The 22,540-nt window shown below is 45.3% G+C and overlaps 1 long non-coding RNA gene across 1 annotated transcript; it reads left to right on the top strand.

Moving 5' to 3' along the window:
* Window positions 1-417: 417 nt before the first annotated feature.
* LOC120831333 (uncharacterized) lies at window positions 418-22,218 on the top strand. Its single transcript, XR_005714049.2, has 3 exons — window positions 418-590; window positions 19,988-20,072; window positions 21,572-22,218. It is a non-coding gene; the product is annotated as an uncharacterized LOC120831333 (long non-coding RNA).
* The last annotated feature ends 322 nt before the right edge of the window (window positions 22,219-22,540 follow it).

The following is a 22,540-nucleotide window of genomic DNA, read 5'->3' as shown; positions in this document are numbered from 1 at the left end:
TGCCTCGGCTAACAGTTCATCCTGTAAACGTCGATGTGGTTGGAACATCAATGCATCAACCAAAGTAATAGAACCACGTTTGATTGGGTTAGCGGCATGTTCGGCTCTTATTTATAGGGTCGAGTTTCGCAGTGGGGTGCTTTCTCTACGTGATCCATTGTGAGCACCAACTAGACTCCACCACAGCCACATGTGTGCACTGACCTGTGCCATTCACAGGGGAGCTGTGTTGACAGTTAGTGTCCCCCTGCAGGAGAGCCCACATGAAACGGCAACCTGAGCTGAAACCAGAGAGAGCAGAGGTCATGGTGTACGACCCAGACGCCCAGACAGGGTAGTACTGCGCTGCCTGACATCAATCCGTTGCCCGCCCCCCCCTGACCAGCTCGGTTTAGCCTAGCTCAGGTCAGCCTGTCCCAAACCGGGGGACTACAACCAACCGCTTGTAAACATGCCTATAAAAGTCCTGTCTGTATTGCACCAGAAGGCAGCGCTCTCCCAACCCCCAGGCGCTCACGTCAACGCGCACTTGGAGATGACCGGCTATCTTGGGGCAATGGCGTTCTGAGTGTTACAACAGGTGTCCAACGGTATGTATTGCACAACGTCTGTGCACATGTGTCATTGTCCTGGATTTTGTCCGTCTCCAGGCATCTGTGAGAATGTTAAGTGTAATATCTCATTTTTAACAATGTCGTGTCATGTATTGTTTTAAGTGTACTTAAGGAAGCGGTGGATGTCTGTGGTGCTGTGTATTTATAAGGCAAATAACATATGAACACATCTGTGTCTAATTGTGTGAATGCATATTTATTTATTTTTGTGCGAGCCTATTGGTTGGCGTTAAGACACTTAACGCGTAAGCGTCCACGTTTCTTTGCTCTGTGGGGATTTTTTTAATGGATGGCTGCATTAACAAAGCCAGGCTCTAATAGCCCTTTTTAGGTTTTTCCCCCAGATTGCCAGCAACTCATAAAATAGATGATTTAGCAGCAAGAAGCCTCTCCATCACATGGCGAGTTGGAGATAAAAGCCAACTAAAGCTAGAGTCGGAAGTGAGCTATCAGTGTAGGGGATTGAGATGGGTTTATCCAGATCCTCCAACAGTGGTTAAAGTGCAAAATATAAATCATAGTTTTTTTGTTTGGACATGTCTGAAGTATAGCAAACGTTATTGAGTTGTTATCACAAAGATGGTTTAGAAACAGCAGACTCTATTGCACATTACCATACCATAATACCAGTGAGAAAAAAAAACCTACAGCCATGGTACATCTATATAAGAACCGACCTATGTGGCAGTGTCATCTCACTGTGGGTTGTCATGATGCTACTGCTGCTGCCATTGAGATGGACAACAGTGGCTTTCTCCCATTCGATCCCTTAAGCTCCCTCCATAATCTCCCTTGTTCCCTCGGGTTGCTGGACTGGAGTTAAAGCGGGAAGACCCAGGCAGTTAAAGTTTACAGTGTCGTAAAAAGGTCTCACACTGGCCAGCTCTCTAAAGATAACGCTAAATACACAGTGATTACAGTGTATGGTCAGAGGGCTGGAACTTGAAACTGCAGATGGACACATATGAGTGATATGATGATTGAATGAGCTTATGTATGAATTAGCTTTTGTGAGATTGTGAGATCGAGTGTGACTGATTTCACATGTGTATCTAATACATCATTTTCGTAACACTAGTTAACATATGCTGAGTGAACTTCATTGTACAAGCAGGCATGTTATGAGCATATAACTTTTTGTCGCATATTATCATCATGCCTAGTACCCGGTGAACATTTGATTTGACACTTTTGACAAAACAACAGAAATGAAAAATAAGATAACACAGGACCACATGAGGCGTCTATGGCTGCACATCCCCAAGTTTCCACTTTGCAACTCCCCATTGAGTCCTTGTGTGTGAGTTCACTAGAGAGAGAGGGAGAGATTGATTGTGTTTTAGAGTTAGTGAGCGCATAGGGCCATTTTTAACACGGTCACAGGACGCTACTGCAGGGTTAGAACAGAGATGAGCTCCTGCTCTCAGAATAGTCCCTTGGAGGCCGTGAGGCCCCCGCCACTGACCCTGGCTCGCATTCCACTTGGCAGACACGCAGTTGTTGGGTCAAACATGGTTCCTGGGTTGGCAAGGGACATGATGACATGGAGGGGGGGGGGGGGGTGAAGTGATGCAATGTTGTCCAGTATATCGCCGACAACTGCACTCCAATTTGAATGCCCCGGTGAGGGGGAACTGAAAAGGTGTGAACTATTTTTGCTCTACCTCTATTTGCTATACTGCACCTGAGTAGAAGCTCCCCATAAGTCCGTGGCTGTCTAAATCACACATCCCTCTTTTTTTTCCCTTTCAGCAGCCCCCAACTTACATTCCAGCAGTTAATCCATAAAAATATACCCTTGTTGCTTACAGGATGCATGCCTGGAATAGCTTCCATTGGGAATATAAAGACATAAATACAGCAGGACAATTGTGGAGTGGAGGTCAGGGGGTCAGGGGAAGGTAAAGGGTATTGTCATTTCAGCCAATCATAGCTGACTACCAAATGCGTCAGGAAATAGAACTAGTGTGCAAAAATACATTTGGTGGCCATGAAGTTGAGTAATGGCGGTACGGGTCGGGTCTGTTAACCATGATTTGGCGAGCATTTCCACCGCCAACAGTACCCTTACTTGATAGGCGTGGTGTATTCCAGAAAGTAGTGATAACGTCACTTGATAGGCGTGGTATATGACGGAAAGTAGATTGACGTCATTCGATCGCGCGAAAACTGAAAGCTAACCGCAAACAACAATGGAGGACATACAGCCGATCTTGTTCTTGCTTCTCGATATGTGGCTGTTTGTCACAAGGAGACGACAATCTTTGTTTGAGCAAAGGCTACATGCTGCAAGGAACAATGTTGCGACGGTGTTGTAGTTTAAATATGGTGCCTCGTGTGTTGTCTTTCCCCTTGCGGCACGCGCAAATGACGACACTCAATCAACAAATCAATGTTCTGCAGTGAGTCTAGCTCCACCCTTTGGTACCAAACAACTGTGCCAGGTACCCCAACGGAAGGGTACCCAAAAAGTGGTACGGTACGGTTTGGATTTTTGGTACCATTCTCAACTTTTGGCAGTGGAGACACAAATAAAAGGGTACCGACCCGACCCGTACCGTACCGTGCCGCTTGGTGGAAACGCGCCATAAATGATCTAAATCTGATCAGAAAATCGCACAGGGAGAGAAAAGAAAGAGGAAGCCTTGCAGTATCCTGGGTCTGACGGGTGAGGTTGGTCTGGTCAAAGTGTGCAAACTAATTAACTCTTTTAAAACATCACTGATTAAATTTACTCAAAGTAAACAGTAATCAGTAGGCGCATGTTTTTCAATTATTACATTTGTTCAATCTTTGTATGTTTTGCTTTATACAAAGAATCACACCTTTAAGCCTCCCGATACGACCACGTACGCCTCTGCAGGCCAGATGGACGTCAGAGCCTTGCTCAGGGGTGTTGTGTCAGTGGTTGTTGCCTGCTTTACCAACAGTTTTCCAGGCAGTCTGGCAATTCCAACCATCGGCACTTTGTGCACAAGCCAGCTTCTCTGACCTCTGGACCTCCGCCGGCCCCTGAGCACGTGGTACAGACACTCGGTTTGGAGACTAGCTGTGTTTATGGAGATTGAGCACTGATCTCTGTCTCCCCAGTGGAAATGAGTATATGTGGTGGTATGGAAGAGTCGTTACGGACTCTGTCTTTTGTTTTCAACACCCTGCTCCCAGGTGGTGACAGCCCGCTGCTAAGTGCGGTAATAGCCAATTGATTTTGTTCTCTTTTTTTTTTTGTTGGTGGCGAGACATAAATCAAAGCGTCTGTCAGGATCTTGATGTAGTTGGGAGGGTGTGTGTGTTTGTGTGTGTGTGTGTGTGTGTGTGTGTGTGTGTGTATAATGGGGGTAGTGAGGGTTCTGTTTGGACTGGGATAGTGTCAACAATTAATCCGGCCTCTGATCTGCAGGCCACAGCTTTCCTGACCCTCAGTCACAGTCCAATTGGGACGGCAGCCTAAAATGGCTAAAATCAACACATTAAATCCATGCGCTGGTTCCAATAGATTTTTACAGCACCATTTCAAGCCTTTAACAAACATTTAGTTGATTTTTCATACTTTATAGGTACAATCTAATCAGATGTGTCTTTTTGCAACACAAGCTTTATGTAATGTCTTGAATCAACTTTAAAAAATAAAATAAAACTCTCAGGTGCTCCAAATCCTCCCCTGCCTCAAGAATCCAAGACATAGGGAGGGAGGTGGGATCATAGAGAACACAAATGCGAGCAACACTGGAACCATGTTAATCCCTTTAATTTAAGTATGGTAAATAGGGTCGGAGCTTCCTTCTAAACAAAACACAGTATACAAGAGTTCAGCAGGCAGCGGCAGGGGGAGCTTCAGATGTAGGCAGGCTACCCGGTGGGATGCCTGGTGGTCTCCTGGGATACCTCCCAGCTCCCAAGACCCCTACTGAGTCCCCCCCCTCTTCCTCCTTCCCAAAGGCTATCCCTGGCCCAGCACTAGCCCGCGGGATAGGGTGGAATGGCCCGGACAATATGCCTGAGACAATGGGCTTTGAACCACACACACAGTAAGCCTATGTTGCCAGCTGTAGCCATTCCGATGGAGACCTAGTACGGGTGCGGAGGAAGAGGCGGAGGAGGAGCGGGTCGGACTGCGTTTTATGTCTCAGGAGTATTAAACAGGGATCTGCCAAAGCGCTTTGTGGCCTAGCATGCTCAACCCTGCCGAAATGGTTCTGCGCAGCAGTGACCTGCTAACCCAAGCCAGACTGACACCAGCACCTCCTCCACTATGAAAGAGAGTGTCTGTTCCCCGGGATGAACACGGGACAGAGGGGGGCTGGGGGAGGATGCAGAGGGGGCTGAGAAAAGGAGTATGTTTTTGAAACAGTTAGACAATCTGTTTGGATTAGGCCCACTGCCGAAGAGACATGGAAATGATGGGCAGCCTGGACGAGGGGAGGAGAGGAAAAGAAGAGGGGGAGGAGGAGAGGAGAAAGGGGGGGTGAGACAGATGTAGAGGAAAAGTGGTGGTGGAGGGGTTTAGAGGCATGAGGGGGAGTTGAGGAGAAGGGTCGCAGCCTGGAATCTCAGGATCTAAGGCCCTCTTGGCTTGATGGTTCCCAGATGTTGAAGCCCCCCCCCCCCCCCCCCCCTCCCCGCGTGCCCCTCCTTCCCTGCAGTGTTGCTCTGCTGTGGTGAATACACAGGAGCCCAGTTAGCCATGCAGGACAGATGGGTCAGTGGCTGTGTGGAGATGGGCCTCCTGTGGACCAGGGGAAATGAGAGGCGAGAGGCATCTCCTCCCAACAGCCACAGGCCAGAGGGGGCAGACCTGGCTATGTTTTCTTATCCTCTCTCCACCACAGGCAATCTCAGATGGTGAGGGATGTACATGTGACCGTGTGCAGATGTGTAGATGTTGTGTCTTTGAATATATGCGTTTAAATGTATGATCTGGGTTTTGCACAATGGCCACAGGCTGCTGCAAAAAGGTTTTCCAATGAATAATGGTGGTAAGTCGCAGTCTGCAGTGTGTATAGTGTGCTTCGGTTTCTACATCGCAGACTGCAAAAATGAAGGTGGCTGGTCAGACTGTAGCCAGTGCTGAAAGTCTGGCGCTCCTAGATTTAGAGCCCCTGGCTGCAGCCCACCATGTTTCAGCATGACGGCGTGTTCTCGTCCACCTATCTGCTGAAATGCTTACAGCAGCCTGGCTGCAGGAGGGTAAGCAGAAAGTGTCTGCGGCCGTATTTTAGCAGGGAGTTCACTGGCCACCGAAACACACATTTGTCAACGCATTAAAAGGTGTGAACACTCTAACAAAAGGCAGTGTTCTTGTCACACGCTGAGCTCAGAGGTGTTCTGTGTGGGGAGCTGCATTTATCCAAGTGTTCTCATCCCAACTTCGGGAGTCAACGCTGGGTGGCTCAGACACAGTAAGCCCCCCTAGTTAGAGAGGGTTTGAAAGGCTGTTGTATCTTTTAATTGTAAATTGAAGTGTTCACACACATGTCGGTTTCTGGACTGAGGAGTTTCTGTATCCTTATGGGCGCTTTAAAACCCATAGGCACACGCAGGGAATAATTCACAGAAGCCCTTGCTTAATTTGTGGTCATGGTTGCCAGATATGGAGAGAGACATTCTATCTCCCTGGAGAGGGTTGGATATCATCCTCTGGATGTGGTGGGGGGAGGTATCTTTGGAGCATCTTATGGCTATTACAAGAAACCTGGGAATGGAAAAAATGCTTGTGTGTGTGTGTGTGATGTGAAGGAGGGAACGATTTGGGGGAGAGCTACGCTCAGGATTACACAGCTGGCCCATGTCACTCGTTGACCCTTTCCCCGACGTATCCTTCACAAAATAAAAAGTCTAGACTGTGCTCTGCGTCTCGCCACTTCGCAGAGATGGACAAAAAGGCGTACGGAGAGAGAGGCAAGATAAACAAAGCGGTAACTTTCTCTTTCCCTTAAGGACGCAGTTCAAGAGACAGCCTCTTCAGGGCAAGACACGGTGTCTATTTAGGCCATTAATAAATAAAGAAAGTCAATAGCGCCACCAAAGCAATAGATATCCCACTATTACTTATTTAACTACCCTTCTGAATTATTTATTGTTTATTCCAAATGATCTTTTTTTCAAGTGTACACTTTCAGCTTGGGTTTCCCATGTGAGCGCTACCAGCGGCAGATGATTTGGACAGCCAAGTTCAACTGGGATGAGTTTGTAAGAGGGGAACGAGCTGCTGCCGGTGCGTAACTACTGCAGGGGGTTGGGGGGAAGAAAATGTTGATGATGGCGTTACTGACATCAAAGAATCAGTACACCAAAGTCAACAGCCAAGTAGCATTAAACACCCAATGAAAGACGGACACGGACAAACACTCTCTCTCAAACTCACTTACTCTCCACGTCTCTGTTCCTGAAACACTCAGGGTCCGTGGAGAGAGATAAATTATGAGCCTAGTGGCTTTTTGAAGTCTGCTCGGCATCAACACCAATAAACACCAACCACGGCCCGCCTCCCCGCTCCTAAATTAAAGTACTTATTACCCCCAGTGTGACTTGGCCATGTGGACCGTAGCTGCACTGCTCCTGGGCCGGGCTGAAGGCAGTGAGAACAAGCGGAGCATATGTCCACTAATGGAATAAAGACCTCGGGTATTTTCAAGCTGAATGATTTACGGTGATGCATGGTGACCCCTCACAATTCACTAGTCAAAACTGCGTGTCTTCCTCACTGCCTGACACACGTCTCTTAACGGATACGAATCTTTCTTCCCTTCCATAATGTTTGTTTGTTTGAGAGCATTTTCATACTTCTTCTGCGACACACACTTCAAATTAATCATCGTCACTGAAATATTCCCGCTGATAATTGAAACCACGCATAAGCTCTTCAGTTTGTTGGATATTGTAACACAATGCCTCTATTTGAGTTCTGGGTCAGTTATGCAAGATCACTTTCTGCAAATCTGTAAACCAATAAAAGTAGCTGGCACTTTTATAAAAATGAAATGCCACAGCACCAAGTACAAAAAGATTTTGCCAGCTTAAAACAAAAGGATTGAGAAGTGTGCCAAAGCACACTGAAGAGAGTAGAGTGAAGTTGAAGGAGAGCTCTTTCTCTTGGAGTATGCTTTAAACTAGTGCCAAGGCCCTTTCTGGTCCCATTGCACTGCATCTGCCTCGGGGGAAAGTCGAGGTGCAGAGTCCACACCTCTCTTTGTCTAGTCTGCTCTCCTCTCCTCTCCTCTCCTCTCCTCTCATCTTGCCTGACACACAACTGTCTGGCCTCCGCAGCAGGGAGATTGTATAATTCCAGTGCGTAAAACTGTCTTTTACGGCATTGTAAAGATTTACCATTGGAGTAAATAAAGGTGGGAGAACAGGGCTTTTAAATGAAACCCAATCAATATGTCAGAGGGAGCTGCAGCAGAGGACAGGGCCGTGTCTGACACCACACACAGGTGGACGGTGCAGATCTGTGAGCAGTTCAACTGGGAATACCAGGATGTACTCTCAATGTCTTAGAAAACTGACCAACAAAACCTCAACATGAGCAATAATTCTGGTATTTGGATGGAAAACTGCAACACAAAGAATACACACACACAGTTAAAGTTAAAGGCCTCAGGTCAGGAGCTTGTCAAAGAAGATAAGATCTAAAACTTCTATGGTATATTATATCACATTATCAAAGATGCATAATATCAATACACAAATACACACCAACACATGCTGGCATAAACTAAGCACTTAGCTCCCTACACGCACGCACACATGCGCTGGTGTACAGAGAAATGCAGACATGCAATAAATTTCAAGCCTTGTGAAAGCAGGGTTGGCACTCTCTCTCTCTCTCTCTCTCTCTCTCTCTCTCTCTCTCTCTCTCTCTCTCTTTCTCTCTCTCCCTCACACACACACACACACACACACACACACACACACACACACACACACACACACACACACACACACACACACACACACACACACACACACACACACACACAGCCCCTATGGACACTCACACATTCACAAAGCGACACCCCAGCCTCATGAGCAATAAATCGTACAGCCCATCTAACAAGTTCATTTCCGGAGGCCAGAGAGGATGGGTCCTCTGACTTTGGAGTCAGCAGCCTTGTGAGGATCAATGGCAAGAGACGGAGAGCGAGGGGCAAGGAATCGAGCTGAGATACAAAAATCAATCAACAATTTAATGGCTTTGGGAGGGGAAGACGGGAAAAAGAGGGCAGGGGAGAATTCCACTGCTTTTTTACTTAAAAAAGCAACACTTTGATTTAACCCTTTGACATATAGCATACATCTCTGAGTTTTATTGAAGCTTTCCTCTATGACAAGAGCGGCTCCAATGGGAGCAGATCTATTTTCAGACTTAAGATCACACAACTGCTGGTTCTCTCTGCAGTCTCAGATGAGACGTGGTTAATATGTCAGGAATAGACTTAAGGAAGATTTGAGAATTTTCATTGTCGAGCTTCAGCTTATAACTATGTGCATGCTTTTTACAAAGCTTCTACATGGCCACTATGCTGCAGGACGGCCTCAGCAACTGAAAGATGCAGATGAATCCGTTCTTCTGGCTGGTGCTTTGAGGTCAGGGGTGATGGTGAAAGTCCTGGATGGAGGAACATTTCTGTGGGGGAAGTGGTTGATTTGAGGCTGGGTGGAACTCTTTTAGGTCAATGTCCGAGGCTTGAGAGTGACAATGTCGAACTAGCAAGCTTTAGAGTAATAATATGACTGACAGCCTCGGGCTGCAGAATCGAACAAATGGATCCTCCAAGGGGAAAAAAGCAAGCCAGCTGGGAAAAAGAAACATAGGTCTTTTCCTCAAATCCGCTTGGCTAGAGGAATGGACTTATAGGAAAAGTGTTTCTGTGAATGCCTTTAGTGTCCTTATTTAGCAATTGTGGCTGTGTGTGTTAAAATACTTAATAATAATGAATGTAGATGATATAGTGAATTTTCCCAAAATGAGCACATTTTGTATATAATACTAAAGGCTTATTTTGCATACTTAAGTCTGTGGTTGTTTACCCAAGCTATTGTTGCTGTATGTAAAAGAGTGCACTCGTGTGATGTGCACATGTGTGTCCACATGCACATATTTTTTTGTCTGTGTGTGTGTGTGTGAGTGCTAGATTGGTGGGGCGTAACAGGCTGATTCCTGCAGAACTCAGGCATTGCTGAAACTTAGCAACAGGAGCCAGGGGCCTCCTTCCCCGGAGAGGCTGACTGCCGAGCCACATTCATTACCAAACCAGAATCTTGGGCTAGATTAAAAATTCATGCTGTTTACAAAAACAAAAGCCCCCCTCGTCCCCCGGCTTTTAGAAGAATATGAACCCTTCTGAACAATGGCTCCACCAAACCGTGAGCAGATCGCTGACATCTCTAAGGAGACCAGCGATTCTGTGTCAGTGTGTGTTCAAATTTATGTGCCGCCAACAACTAGTGTTGTGCTTTCTCAGTGTATGCACACACCCTGGCAGGTAAATTTAAATAATGATACTGTTTACTACAGCAGGGAGGGAAAACAGCTTAGGGGCACTGGATTAAGGACACGATTGCCTCGAAGTCTTGTGCCTCGTCGTGCTGTTTACACCCATAATGAAGGAGCATGTATTCTCAACGTGCCGAGTATGTGTATGGAGGTGCCAGTGCGCTTTCCTAGCAATGAGCTGGATTTTGTGCCGAGTGTGTGACCGTGCCTCCGCTCGGCTTATTGACAAATGACTGTGCTGTTGGCTGATTTGTTGGCAAAAGGGTCTTGCTTATGAGCTCTATTCGGTGTTAATTAGCACACACCACTTTGATCGGTATATCAGGTTCCTGGGGTGACATCTGATTGCATTGTCTCTGTGTGCAGCTTCACCGATGGGGGAGCACCACACACATTGGGTACACACACACACACAAATTCCTGTCATTAGATCACACACGTATACCTAAGGACATACTGAAAAAAGCATACTGCCCCGCATTAGTGCGCCCAAAAATAAAATGTTGAGAGGCTCTGATAGACAGGGATAGCAAAGGGCAAAGCACAGGGGTGCACAGCCAGGGGGGGTCACATGAACAGCTACCCCGCCATTCCTTTAATGCCACACCAAACAGGTGCAAGGTCAAACCGCCACGGCAATAATAGATGCTCCTCACCGTTCTCAGAAATAGTTCTCTCATCGCCGCTAAATGTTTAGCTAAGATTGCGTGCTGTTGGTATTAAGGTGACGTGGGTGAGGTGAGAGGCCATGTGTGCAAAGGTCAGGGAGATCTTCTCTGTGTGTGCCCGGCCCTGACCTTTGACCTGTCTTCTCCAGCACATTGTTGCACTAGCTTGGCCTGTTTGGCTGTTTTCTGTTATTTCTGCTTGAAATAAGTTGCGTGCTTCAAATTCACCTTTAAATGCTGCCAAAAGGACTTGTCACTGCAGCTCTCTGCTGGGACTAAAGTTTATAGAATTGATAATATGGTGTTATTTCAACAGGACACTGTGTTCTAATAACTCAAGGCTATTTCTGACAGGCATTGGCTCATGAGCCTATAGTGACATTGCGTGGTGAGCAGGAGGGGTGATTCCCCCCACCCACCTTCCCACCGTCAGTAGTGTCATGTTTCTGTGGGCTGCTCTCTTGGGGCCCTGGTTCAGGTTTCCGCGTGGTTTTTCAGAGTTCAAAAACTGCCATCTCCCAGTCCTGGCATCCAAATGCAACACTGGCTGAGTGACAGGACACTACCTTTGACTGTCATGTGCTATACAGCACTGAGCCTTTCTCATCATGGGGCCGTCATCGGGGGGAGCACATTTACTGAAATAGAGGTCCGCTGGAAGAAGTGTGTGTGTGTGTGTGTGTGTGTGTGTGTGTGTGTGTGTGTGTGTGTGGAGCACACAAACATTCATTGTGGTTGTTATTTTGTTTTAAATGTGCTAGCAGTATTAGCAGATTTTATTCATCATGTATTCAGTGCCACGCTACATTAATTTAGATTCTCTTTAAAGTATTAACAGTGACTCAAGTTTTACATAATGAATACATACATACACCACCTCTGTACTTTTATCTTTGTTTTAAATTACCTCATCGTAACATGTGAATTCATGCCGCAGACAAGGAATGAGCATCAGTTAAGCATGTGCCTTAGGCAAACGCAAAGGAAGTCCTTGAAATTCACCATATTCGGGAAGACTTAATTAAAGCCCAGGGTTTGTCATACGGAGTAATAGAAGAAAAACATTTCACAAAGCAATGTGTGTTTGCGTAAATACAATTGATGGTTAAAGAGCGGCCTGAAAAACCTTTCGTTGCGCTTGCTACTTGATGCAGTGGGTTGTGGGTGGAGACCCACAATGTGTGGACATGGGTCCTCTCTCATCAGATGTAAAACTAAAGGTTCCCCTGGCAGCAGCTGCAGCACCGTGACGGCTCATCCTCATTCAGTCTTCAAGAGACACAGGAGAGGCCACTTGATAGCAGCGACTGGATTAAACCAGAGGAATACGATCCTGATGCTAAGCAGGTAAATGCAAAAGAATGAGCCGGCCTCTTCTTCACAGAGGAAAGAGCAATTGGCTTTTGTGTTTGTGAATCAAGCCGAGATCATTCTATGAATACTGTCCCCGCTTGCCTCTCTGCGGGATTGAAATACCAACTATCTCTCCATTCCACTCCTCGTTGCTCTCAGCTCTTTTTGCCATTGCTCCCTAAATGCAAGGCCTTAACTTACACAACTTGAAAGGAGAGATAACACACAATTTTACACTTGTGTGCACACAAACAAATAAGGCAATATTGATCGGAGCCACGGCTGCATTCACACTGATGCTCCTCTCAATAGATCAGTCATGCTCTTGCCGCTTGCCCTGCTGCAGACCTGCAGTTTAACACCGCTGGCCTTCTCCAAAGGACACATTTAATCCACCTGACACCAAACCAGCACCACTAGCAGCACATACATTGCACACTGCGCTCCTCAGAGCAAATCTGAATGGGTTTTTTACCTGAATGATGGCGATTCCATTGTTAATATTACAATAACAACATTTTATTGATCTGTACGAGCTCAGTTATGTAACCGAAAGTCTCAAGATGGATGATCAAAAACAACAATGCCTAATTCAATTTAAAGAATGTTACTGTTTTACTTTAGAAACAGCATCCCATCTTCTAAACACTTCACTGTTGATTTACAAGTCGTGTTATTCTGTCTTTTTAAAAATGTGTTTGTGTTGTCACATTTGGGGCACATTGAATAAACTCTCCTTCAGACCTCAAGCCTCGCTAGTCACACATACTTATGATCCAAAAGACACATTGTCAGTCTGAAAGTGTTGGAGTGGGAGTTTGCAACAGTCCTGATTCACGCTTCCACCAACCCACAGATTGGCTGACGCCTCCGAGGGAGTGCGAGCTGAATCATAACGTGACTCGTTCCGCTGCAAAAGGGCCACGAGCATCCTTCATCCTCCCTCTGCCTGGTCCTGAGGGTGGACTAAGTGGATGTACAGAATGTCAACCAGAATCGGCACACGTGCCGCTTGTTTTAATGCTTTTATATGTGCTCGCACGCTTTTGAGAAAGACAGATGCATACATGTAAACATGTGCATGATACAAGCAGTAAAAAAGTCATGTGCACTGCACACGCAGATAACACAAACTGTTTCTTTTACATAAGGAACCATACATTTGATCTAATCTCTGATTATAAGGACGTTTTCCCCTATTTTTCCTAAATTAACTGATCACCCCCCCCCCCCCCCCGCCTCTCCCTCCCACCTGTGCAGTTCCCAGAGAAGTTGTCTGCGGCTGCATCTGTTGCCTGCGTGGCTTGTCTGCGGATTAATAATTCATTAAGCAGGCTAACGCCCCTGTCAGGGGCCCTTTCACACACACACACACACACACACACACACACACACACACACACATACACACTCACACACACATACACACTCACACACACACACACACACACACACACACACACACACACACACACACACACACACACACAAAGACTTTCTTCTGCATGTGTACATATACATGCATGCTCACACACATTTGGATATATAAGCATGTGCAAGTAATCTCACACTTTGGGAAACAAAGAAAAGAAAACGCACAGATAACTGACAAATAATCTACAACGACTGAGTAACGGAGTGCATAAAGGTTCCCCATAGAAATGTGGTTTACTGGTGGTCAATAAATCAATCAATCAAACCTCAAAAACATCCCATCGGAACCCTCGAGTGATGGCACGTCTTGATCTGTTGCCAGAGCTTAACAAAAGCAGCCACCAGTATTTGTTTAGGACGGCAATGTAATGTGTCTTTGGTCTAGAGGATTTGGATTATTTGAAGCAGTAGTCAGCCCAATGATTTAATATTCTGAGGTATTGCAGTAAATTACATCAGTCACCACTTGGGCATCTCCTCTCCATGAACTGACAAAATTATGTACAGCCGAGAAAAATGATGTATGTGTTGACCAAAAACGAAACTAGCGGGTCTAAGACCAAAGGCGATTGAGTGTTGCATTGTCTATAATAAAAGCCTCACACACCAGCGAATCGGGAGAAAAGTTTGACAAAGAACTTTAATGTTCAACAAACAATTTTTTTCCCTGAAAGTAAGCCACTTCTCACACACACACACACACACACACACACACACACACACACACACACACACATACACACAAATTCAAAATCCTGTGCTGCTCTGCCAACTGCATGACACCTGCACTGCAACACCAAGGTGTTTACAGGAAACACCATCCCAGTTGCGCTTGTGTTTTCCTGTTAAGGCCCTGAGGGGATCGAGTCCACCTCACTCCGGAGCGGCCCTGTATGTGTCTGCTCATGTAGGACATGCTCCGTACATGCACGCACACAGCCAGCATCTCATGCCTGAGTGAGTCTGCTGGCGGGCCCCGGGCCGGGGAGGGCTGTCGAGTGCAGCCTGTATGGGCAGGAACGAGTTAATGCTCCGCATTCCTTGACTTTAGAGGCTGTAACTTATATTGGAATTTATCACTGCAGGAGTTTGAGGTTGAGCGCAGAGTAGGAGTTTGCGTCTCAAGGAGTCTGTGTTTACATCCCTCTCAGACAAAAGCATACACAAGCATTCTGCCTCGCGAACATTCATTGACATGACTCGCATGCACAGGCCGTTTTGCACACTTAAAATGAAAAAAGCATGGATACTAAAACAGAAACACCAGCGTGGGGTGTCATGTTGCTGCTCGCCTGTACTTCTCAGGGGGGTTTTATCTCCTGGATTAGTGCTTAAAGATTATTACTTTAATGCTTAATTTGTGATTTTTGGGACATGCTAAGGGAACCTGTCAAAAGGCCATTTAATTTGTTTAAGTGTATTTTGCACGGGGTCATTCAGGACCTCATAAAGACATTTTGGGGTTAATTTCTGTTTCTGTAGAGTAAATACAGACGATTTTTTTTTCTTCATTTAAGAGATGTAAAAGTTGAAATTAGTTTAAACATAACTAATCCTTTTCATATAAAACGGAAATTAACTAACTCAATAAAAAATTATGACATTTATAATGAAAAATGATGAGCCCTATCTAAAACAAGAGAAAGAAATCATGAGAAGAATGAGAATATATAAAGTAGAGAGGGAATCTAAATCCACATCTATCATATTGATCTCTATAAGATAATGCACATTAAACACACTACTGTGCTCCTCTTTAATTCTAATGCAGATTACAATGTATGTATGTTCATTAAATGTACAGCTTCACTAAAGATATCTTCATCTTTGCCTATTATCACGGCCAATTCTGTGACACTGCGCACTGGCTCACCCATGCAGAGACTTGTCAATCCACAAGGTAGCAAATCATTTTGTCACAACGTTTCTGATCCATATGAGATGTTAATTACCGTAGAAATGATCAATATAAGCGTTTTTCATTGGTGACGCACAAATCAAACTTTTTCAGTCCCGAGTTATGATATGTGAGCTTTGAGTACCAGCCGATGCCGAGGACCATTCAATGATGTTTCTGTTAGTTCATTCTTGAAGGCAACATTAAGCTTGACTTGATATCACTTTCAGAACAAAGAGTGACACATTAGACAAATATAAATGCACTGACTTGTTACTTATTGAAATAATTGGATCCAAGGGCAGGCAACTTTTTTTTGGAAAATTGTACTTTTGTCAAAATGTGCCTGTAACATTTCCCCCTCACCCAAACTAATGACGATGCTTCTCTGTGCCAGTCTGAGGCTTCCCCATAAATATCCCGCTCTCGCTTGTGGTGTCCGAACTTACTATTTGCATGGCTTTTAACACAGTATCGAGGTAGTGTGAGTCGTGCCTTAAATGGCAGTCGGGAAGAGGAGCAGGGTTAACAAGTGCGTGGCAACAGCCCAGAGTGCAAAGCTTGTCACTCACAGCGAGGGGACCGCAGGTTGTTCCGCAGCCTATGAAGTGTCAAGGTGATGTGGAATGCGACTTTCAGGTTTTAGGCCAGAAGTTTCATAAATCTTTCCCCTCTTCGCTCCTACATTCCTCGCCAGTGTGGTAGAGTGGGAGAGTGGTTGCACACACATGCGCTGGGTTGTATCTGGATTTCATCACCACTGAATAATCCTGCCCCCAGTTAACTCTCATAGAGGTAAGTGAGGCAAGAGCTCTTTAAAGAAAGAGCTGTCGCAATCAGTGTTTAAATACTGATCTTTAAAGGAAACGACAAGGGGTTGTGGTACATCAAAACCACCAGAGCCCTTTTAAAATGAAAGCTAAAGTCACTGGTTTACCTCCAAGTCTTTACTCAGCCGTTCTGTGGTTGATGGTGATTTGTATGTACACACAGATTCAAAGGAGACTAAATGTGGCTCCTTGGATGGTCCAGCTCACTGGTTAGCAGATCTTGACCAGTGATCCTGTGTAAAACACAGTTGTTTCTCTTAAAAAACGGGTTAGACACCTTTGAATTTTATTTTTTGACCTATTTTAACATTTTGTAATGTGAATAGAGGTTTAGTTATGAGCATTGGAATGGAAGAACGAATGTTTCTTCCTTTTAACCTATTCCAACGTAGACCGAACAAACACAGTAATATTCAGTTTTCAGTTATTTGATTCTGGGGGTTTCTTCAATGTAAAACAAATGGTATAATAAGTGAAAGACAAAAATATTGACAAATATCCCCTGCAATGTGTGATTGTAGAGCCCCGTTCATTTAGCGCCTCAGCACCCTCCCCTTATCCCCACCTCAACCCCCCACATTACAGCCATTTACCTAATTGGATAAAACGACTCCTGGATGTAAGCCAAAGGGGTTTTATAGTCCATGTTTGCGATTCGGATGTTTGATTATAAGCTCTCTTTGATAATTACTCCCAGTTTGCTACCAGCCAGCCGGGCTCACTCTCTTTATCGCTTCCTCGCCTTGCTGTGAGCAGCAGTTGTGTGTGCCCAAAATCAGCCACCGGGCTGTAAAAGGTACCCCAGCATGCCTTCTGGGCCCAACATCATAGGCGTGCTTCGTGCCCAGTTTACCGAGGCTAATTATCCCTAATTCGAGGTAATGGCGTGATCAAGTGTGCGCTATTATCACAGATCCCCACTCACCCGCCTCTTTCAAACTGTCTAGTCCTTCAAAGGTTAGCGTACCTTAGCTTTGCTGCGCTTCTGCTGATTGGTCTCCCGTTTCCACTTCCTCCACATTAACACATTCCATCCCTTCCCGTGGACCGCTCTGCACCCGCATGCGTCTGCAGCAGTTAATGCACAGAGACTCGGTGATTATAAGGGAGAGAAATAGCTGGCCTCACCTGCGCCGGCCCTGAGGGGGTCCTTGAAGCTGATGCGGTTATCAGTGCGCTGAGAGCGAAGGAGACATAATCCATTCTGTGGCACATGGGGGTCTTTCATCGACCTTCCCTGCCCTGAAAGAGTCTTTCCTGCAGGTCCAACCCACGGCGGCGATACGACCGGTCCTTACCATCCCTCCAGCCCTGCTGATATGGGCCGGCTCTATTAGGTCTTGTCTGCATGCCTCAGCTCATGTCAGTTATGGAGCCTCTTTACCCAGAGGGCATTCGTTGGCAATTCTGGAAGGTAAAAACCCCAAGGACATGGGGAAAAGTTGGGAAATATTATAACTTTGATACACTTTCTCAGTAAGGTGCTGGAAAAAGCGCACAAACAGTTCTTTCCTCATCACGCTCGCTTTGAACAAAAACACACCTTTGCTTTAAACGGACTGGAAAGGTTTGTGTTAATTGTTTTGTTGTCTTATTAGACTGGAACTGTGGAGCTGAGTATAATTTTACTCATTTTTTGAATGAGAGAATACTGGCGGATATTGGAGTTCTTTTAACGCAAAATAAGTGTTGAACGCAGGTTTTAATTAGAGGTTTAACTACGTCATTATACATTATCTTTTAAACATTTTAGGCTTGTACCTTTTTTAATTCATTTCTACGATGAATTGAACAAATTGAACGCTTTTTTTGCACTTCACCTTCACAAATGCATGCATACAGTATCTGCGCGTGTACGCATGTGTAAACAAACGCACACATACACACACTTGCAGCACCAGTAATTACCATTATTCTAATCCTTTTACTTTATCTCCCTCCCCATCGTTGCCTGCTCTTTGGCAGAATGTATGCAAATGTGGTGGGTAATGAGCAGAAAAAAGGATTTGAGAAAAAGGGGGAAGGAGGGAGGCAGAGGGAGAGACAGAGGGAGACAATTTCTATGCCTCTGAACAATCAAAAGAGTAGCACACCCCCATTCTTTGTACTTTCCTTTGGCATGTGAGCATATGTGTGTGCGTTTGTGTATGTGTGTGTGAGAGGTGTGTTGGAGGGTGGGAAGGGAAGGAGTTGGCGGGGGATGGGAGGGGGGGGGGGCTGCTGCTGTCATGTGTCTGACAGATATTGAAGATAATTGTCCGCTTTCTTCGTCTTGCCTGTGTAATTCCACTGCTGCTGCAGCTTGAACAACACTCACCTGGGCAGAAGAGGAGGATAAGGCCGGATGCAAGAGGGAGTAACAAAGAGTGGGGGTGGGGGTGTTTGGTAAGAGGAGGAGAGGAGTACACTCCAGTTACTGCTCTAATGAAATCTATTTTATAATCAGAGCAGATTCATTTAGTTTTTTTTCCATTGAAAGTGTTCTGCCAAAATACAGTACAAACATTCTATAGGCTGGCACATGCTTCTGCGTCTTTACGTGCAGTTGTGTCGACGCACTCGTTTCAATTCATGGTTCTAAAAGGCCTGTGCGTGTTGCAGAGAAATTCACCGCCAGAACATTAGGTGGAGTAACTTTTTTTTCAAAGTCGTTGGTTTGTTTATTTATTTATCAGAGACTTTATTTCCCCGTGCATCGACACTGCTGCTTTTCATCGCCTTTTTTTCATAGACATATTCGTCCCTCCACAACTTTGTCCACCCCTCGACCAACAAACAGACGTTTGCCAAGTCCATCGGTCCCTCTGCAAGCAAAGACACACAGAGACCAAAGGTGCAGATCAGGTGTCCTATACGGTGGAATACATTTGAATGACGAAAACCCAATGGAGGATTATTCAAGCATCTCCAACCATGGATGGAGGGCATATGCTTAATGAAATGTAGGGATTCAGATTTCGAGACCAGCTCCTGGCTACGCATGGAAGCTCTGCACTGGTCAAACGTGCGTCCTCTGGGTCCTAAAGATTCCTGCGGGTTGGACGTTCCTCAGCATTGCTTACGATGAGCTGCTCCAAATCAATGCTCTACAAGACTTTCAAGTTCAAATAATAGTGGAACAGACATTCAAATCTTCAATGTAGCCGCATGGCCATTGTGTCTCAAGTTGTGTGTCACAACCTCACGAGCAATGGCGCAGTAACATTGCAAATCAAAGAGAGACAAAGTATTCCAGGAAGGTTTAAGAGCTTAATAGTCCAGCCACACATTCTTGTCACATTAGAAAGCACATTTCCATCGCCAGATGAGCGCTAACTTTGTTTGGCTTTACTTTTACAATAAGTACAGCATTTCTACAAGTCAAATAATGACTTGAATGAAAACATTTGAATTTGCGTACTACTACTATTCTATTTCTATGGTTTATAGTAATATAATACTAATATTATTTACAAATGGGGAAACCACAGACAAGATTATCAAACGATTACTAGTGTTTTCACTTGCAAGATTAAACATGTGACCTATCAACCTATCAGCATCTTCCCATCGTGTAAGGTGTAAATCTGTAACAGCTGATTGAAACAAGTATAGAATTATTGTTGGTACCAAATGGAGGAAATAACAGAGAGAGAAATAGAGCTGGGTAATGGGAGGAAGGCGGACTCATTCCTTGCTTCTCCTCCTCCTTTCAGCCCAGGCGTCTTCAGTCCTTCCACTGACCCCTCCTCTTTGAGGCAATGCTGAAAACACTGGAATTTGGAGCCAAGTGAAACAATGGTGGGTCCCATTGGTAAGCAGTGTCTAGAAGGACTGGGCCGGCCTCCAAGCCTGTAGTCAATGGAAACACTGGTGGAGGCTGGGATAATAGTAGGCTTTAACAGGAGCAGCGCCCCCTCCCCTGCAGCCACATGTACACAGTGACCCACGATGCATGCACACACACACACGCACACGGACACTACAGCATACTCTATATAGCCGAGTTATGACGCAACACCATATGTGGAGGCTTATTTGTTGGTCATATTGAGTCCTTAGCTATGACAATACACGACTTCGGTCTGAACTCACAGACAAAAGGTGAGCTCACCTGTCCACAATGAGGTCACACTGTGACTTGAGTGCTGTACGAGGACGGTGTGGTGTTTGACCGGTACTCCATTCAATCAATGGGCTGCAAGTTCATCCTCTAATTACTGCAGCGGGTGCCCTCGCCTTCTCTATGCAACTTATCAATAACACACTTCCCTTTCTTCCCCGGGAGCCATAAATCTTTGGTGCTGAGCCTCCTTCAGTCTACGAGTAAACGGCCTAGAGGAAGCCTGGACACATGTGTTAACAATCGTTGACCCCCCCCTCCCCCCACACACACACCTCCCCCACCCTCCTCCCCCCTCCCCCCTCCCTGGTAAAGGCCGTTGGAGAAGGGAACATGTTTACAATTTCCTGTTGCTTCTCTGTTTTAACAGCATTGCTGTTTCTTTCCATTTGTCCTGTTTCTCTCTGTTTCTGGCTTCCTACCTGTGTTGCTTATTTCCCACTCTATCTTACTCTCTGTATCCTCCCCTCTGTGTCTCCTTCTGTCTCGACGTGGTCCTTTTCCGTTCTTTCCCTCTGCCTCTCTTTCGCTTCCAGAGGGTTGGCTAGGATTATGTGTTGAGACGGAGGAGATAACCTGTAGGCCATGGATAAAGTGATCTAGAAGATGCAAACCTTTGTTATTGATAGAGTTCAGGTGGGAGGGAGGGTACCACCAGGCCGGATGCCACATGGAGCTGTTAGATTTAGCTTTATGTGGAAGGTGGGTGTCAGGGTAAGGAATGACTCATTGGTTGAAAAGAGGAAGATTCACCTAGTAAACATGCTCATCATTCAAATACAGACTTGATAATCACAAAATAAGAACGATATTCATTATAGCCTCAGCAATAAAAGGAATTACAGGTTCCTAATCTTAAAGCATAGGTAGGGCTCGTGGATCCTCGTGCTGTGGCAACAGTGACAACCTGTGTTCTAGAGATAGAGAGGAAGGAGAGTAATAGTTGATGGGACGGAGTAGACAACTGGCAGAAAAAGGCTTCCTCTCAGGTCTTTTATCTCAAAGGTGCAGATCCAGAGAATTGTCGAAGAGAAAAAAAAGGCCTTGTCATGACACTGCTGTGTATTCCATGCATGCACACTGGTGCACAGAATCCTGCATGCAGGCATACTCCTAAACACCATTATTTCAGCTGACATTTCCCTTTATTGTCCTTTCCTGTTCCTCTTCTACATAGATTGAGACGGCGGCAAAGAATGAGTTTGTGCAGGTTGAGCAGTTGCAGCATCCAGTGATGCTCCCCGGACACGTCCCACGTTCGGTTCTACAGCTCCAATGGCTTTGAACCCAAACAGGGTGTGGCAATTCCATTACCTGCTTGTCTTCTGCTGTCTGCTTACTGGAGCACGGTGGAGGAGCAGGTCTTTGAATGGACAGGTTGGGGCTGTAGGCAAGTTGACATTCAGAGGCACAATATAAATTGCTGTCTTATCATTGAAATTACAACAGCGTGGTTCAATTTCACAGCAGAGAGAGAGGGTGCAGACGATGGAGGTCAAACAATGGACACAGAATGAATCATTTATGTACTTGTATGCTCAAACTTTTGCAGAGCTGTGTAATTTATTATTGAGGAATAAAATGTAATGCATAGACACGTCCATTCGAATCCTATTAAAAATTATTGAAAAACGCTGCAATGAACATTAGAATTCTTTGTTATCAGTCAATTTAGTATATACACACATGTACTGTGCATAATGTCTACTAGGACCAACTTAAGAGGGAGTTTAATACTGTTTCATGTAATGGAATTTTGTATTTGTTGTTGTTAATAATAATGACACCAAGATTGGCCCGTTTTAATAAAGAAAAATGTCTGCATTATACTCTTTTCCTGTTTCTCACCCAATATAAATGTACAATATTTTTCCCCTGCGTAAGACGATAGTTTGCAGAGCTCGGTTGTTTTGTAAATGGTGTCCTACTGTTGTAGCAACCCCAGTGAGTCTATTTGAAAAAATAAAAATAAAACCTTGAACAAACATTAAGCTGTTTGTATGTGTGTGTGTGTGTGTGTGTGTGTGTGTGTGTGTGCGTGCATGCGTGTGTGTGTGTGTGTGTGTGTGCTGGCGTGCAAGCGTACACTATATATGTGTTTGCATGCTCCAGCAATGTGCAACGCATTAAGTCCTGGCAGTGCATC

This window comes from Gasterosteus aculeatus, chromosome 13 (genome assembly GCF_964276395.1).
Source record: "Gasterosteus aculeatus chromosome 13, fGasAcu3.hap1.1, whole genome shotgun sequence".
In the NCBI taxonomy this organism is placed as follows: Eukaryota; Metazoa; Chordata; class Actinopteri; order Perciformes; family Gasterosteidae; genus Gasterosteus; species Gasterosteus aculeatus.
Note: the sequence above shows the minus strand (reverse complement) of the source record. Positions and strands in the feature narration are given on the sequence as shown.